We start from the raw sequence: 3630 nt of genomic DNA, 5'->3' as shown, positions 1-3630 counted from the left end.
CGCTGGATGCGTATCAAAGACACTGTCAGGTCACCAAGCAGCTAATCAAAGCAGTAAAGAGACAGGAAGGCTAAGTGGCCCCTTTCCCCTTGGGAGCCCGGGGCCCTGTATAGGAGCTGGCGCTTGCTTTCCCCCTGCAAGTACAGGATATTAGAAAAGGTCCCAGCAAGCGCTCAGATCGGAAGAGAGTCGAGGATAAACTCCACACACTGGGTCCACCTCCCACTCTCAGTCCCGCCCCATCTCCATCATCAGCCAGATTGTCAGGACTCCAGTCCGCATTGTGCAAGGTAGAGCCACCGAAGCATGTTCCTCTGGGGAGGAGAGTTTCGAGAGAGGTCCCTTGGACTCAGATGGCATTGATCATTGCCGGCTGTACGTGACTGAGGGCCATCGGGAGTGACATGGAAGGCTTCCAGGGGGCCAGCTCACCCCGGCTGCCTTGGCAGCAGCAGAAAGAGCCCTGAATCCGGAGTCGGACGCCACTGGGCACGAACCCCAGCTGTGCCACGTGCTAGCTGTGCGGCCTTGGCTACATTTTGAAGCTATTCTGAGACTCGGTTTCATCATCTCTAAATGCAGATCGGCCCTGGATTGCAAACATTAGACTGGTGTGTTTTTAACTCTGGCTTTGTGTTCGAATCGTCCCAGGTGTTCATGGCACGCACCTCTGTCGGGACTCAGCCCAGGCCGACCAATTCAGAATCTCGGGGGCTGGGTCCTGGGTGTCCTGTATCTTTTAAAATCCCTTTGGGTGGTTCTTATGTGCAGGCGGGGCTAAAATTCACCACACTGAATGATAGTCAGTGCTTGCTCAGCTCTCCCCAGGGCTGGCACACAGTAGGGGCTTCATGAAGGGTGAGCATCCCCTCTTCTGCATGGCATCTGTTGTCCCAAACACCTCTCATACCTTCCTGCCTTAAGGGAAGAGCGTGGGATGGGACACTGAGCACCCGTCGCCAAGCTGTCCGGCAGAGTTCCCACACAGTTAGCACCTTGAGAACTTCTACTGGAGGGTGATGAACGGGGTCCAGTTTCTCTTTCCTCCACAAAGAAGGTTCCGCCCTGGCCTTCACCATAACTCTGTGTGGTGCCCTCTCAGCACCATGTTCTGACACATCCCAAAGAGGCTACTGACTTTGAGTGTCACGTACGGCATCATTGCCTCTGGTTCCTACTCTGGATGCCACAGTGGCCCACGGCCCTGCCCCAGGAACCCAACTCACACCCAGGTGCATTGGATGCGCAGCTGGAGAAAAGTTCTCATTGGACTTGTCTGGGAAAAACGATGGGGACGCACATGCCAATGATTGTCCCATGTGCCCTGGACAGTCCACCAGAGACACGGCTGTTGACTTCCTATTTCATGAATCTCATCCCAGAGACTTGACTAAAGAGTAGAAACAAAAGTTAGTCAAGGCGCTTAAACGATATTCTAGCGATCCATCTAGGAGCCCCATTTATGGCTTTCTCGGTGAACTTGAATGGGTTACCTGACCTCCTTGAACCTCAGTGTCTTCATCTGTAAAGTGGGCATATTGACGATACCCCCCCCCACAGTGCTGTCGTGAGGATTAAATGATCTTCCACACGTAACATGCTTGGAGTCTGGCACACAGTTTGTGCTCTATAAAGAAAGTAATGATGGTTGTTATTATTTAACACATTTCAATTGGGTGCCTCCTGCATGTCAGACATCCAGTAACATGTGTCCTTAGAAAAGAAGAGACAGGGAGGGACACGTGAAAATGGGAGCAGAAATCGGGGGCGGGGGTGCAGCCACCAGTCAAGGGCCACCTGGAGCCACCAGAAGGTGGAAGAGACGAGGCTTCTCCCTGAAGCCTTCAGAGGGCACACAGCCCTGCCGGTGCCTCAATCTCACATTTCCGCCCTGCAGAACTGCGAGGCAACGCGCTGACGCTGTCTTAGCCACTTAGTTTGTAATGGTTATTATGGCAGCCCGATGACATCACTATGGAGCTAAGGGAAAGGGCACTGCTTTCTGGGGGGGGGGGGGTGGGGACAGAAGTCGGGAGAAATCAGGAAGAGGGGTGGGGACCCCTTCTTCCACTGACCGGATGGGAAAGCTGAGAGAATGAGCAAACGGGGTGTCATCAAAGACCTCCTGGGGCGTAGCCAGCTCATTCTGGAAAATAAAGCAGACGAAGACCCCGAGTTTGGGCCCTACGACTGGTCCGCCACTTGTCGGTCGCAGCTCTGGGACACGCGCTTCCGCTCTGTAGTCTCCTCTCCTCCTCCGTCCGGCAGAGGAAGTAAGACCTTCCGTGTGTGTGCCTTGCAGGCCGGGAGGGGGACCTGACGAGCTCAGGTTTATGGGGCACTTCGCATGGCGTCCTGTCCGCGATGAATGACCCAAAAGTGATGGCTGTGTTTATTTCTCAGACTCATCGCCTAGTTCAGACACTGACAAATGTACATGGGAAGATGTATGCACCTGTGTGTATACACGTAGTCTCACCCAGCGGTGTTTACATGTTATATCTGTGCATACACATGAGTAGGCATATCTTTTGTGTTTGCATGTACATGTATATAGCCCAGCAATGATGTGTGTGCATGTTGTATGCAAGCATGTTGTGCTTGTCATGTGCGGATGCACAAACACATATAGCTTCACCCAAAGGCAATATGTGCACACATGTACATGTTTGCATGTGTGCAAAGTGTGGATGTACTTGTGTGTGTGCGTGCTTATATGCATTCATTCGTGTGCGTATATATGTGGATGCGTGTACACATGTGTGTGTGCATGTGCACACACACAAAGTGCTTTCTCCAGCTCCTTTCTGTCTGGGAGCAGTGACGAGGCACAGTCCTATGGCCACCCTGGCTTCTGGCTCACCTGGCCCAGCAGATACTGGGTGCGCGTGCCCAGAGGTGGCTGCCCGCCCCGCTGAGCCCCAGAGAGCGATCGTGTCTGAGATAAGACGAGTCCTCTGAGTCCCAGAGCAGGGGACAGATGGTTAACAACTCTGGTGGAGAAAACCGAGGTAAAATGGGTTAAGGTATCTGATTTTTGCAGCTCCGGAAGGGTACATTCAGCTTTCAGCCCTTCTCTCCCCCTCCCCCTTCACTCTCTCTCTCTCTCTTCCTGCCTCCCGATGAAAAATACGCTCCGGCTTTAATAGAATTACCCCCGGAGCCATCAATGCAAACGCTGTTTCGGGGCAATCTCATTCGAACAAATGTATTTTTATTTGAACAGTGTTACTTGAAAAATTAAATCGCAGTATCTGTCCCCTCTCTCCTCCCCCCGGCCGACTCGGCAGCCATCACAATGGCGAGGAGAGCAGAGCTGAAATTTTTCAAATGAATTTCATCTGATTTAATGATTCCTCTCTGCATTAATTAGCAGTGAGCCCAGCCGACGTTATGTCAATCATAGAAGTATCCACGAGCATCCAGTTTATTTTGGGAACCGACTGGATGCATTGGTGTTGGGGCTTATTGTCTGTGACAAGTTCAGAGCTCGGACAGAGGGGGCTGGTGGGGACATGAGGACTGGACGTGTGTGTGGAGGTGTGGGCAGGCCTGTGAGGGTCAGGAAGTATCATCTAGGCTCAAGTGAAATAGAGCGGCCCAGAGGTTGGAACCAGAGACCAGGGTTTG

Source organism: Artibeus jamaicensis, unplaced genomic scaffold (assembly GCF_021234435.1).
Source record: "Artibeus jamaicensis isolate MK-2021 breed Jamaican fruit bat unplaced genomic scaffold, CSHL_Jam_final contig_525, whole genome shotgun sequence".
NCBI lineage: Eukaryota > Metazoa > Chordata > Mammalia > Chiroptera > Phyllostomidae > Artibeus > Artibeus jamaicensis.
This window is presented reverse-complemented; position numbering follows the sequence as displayed.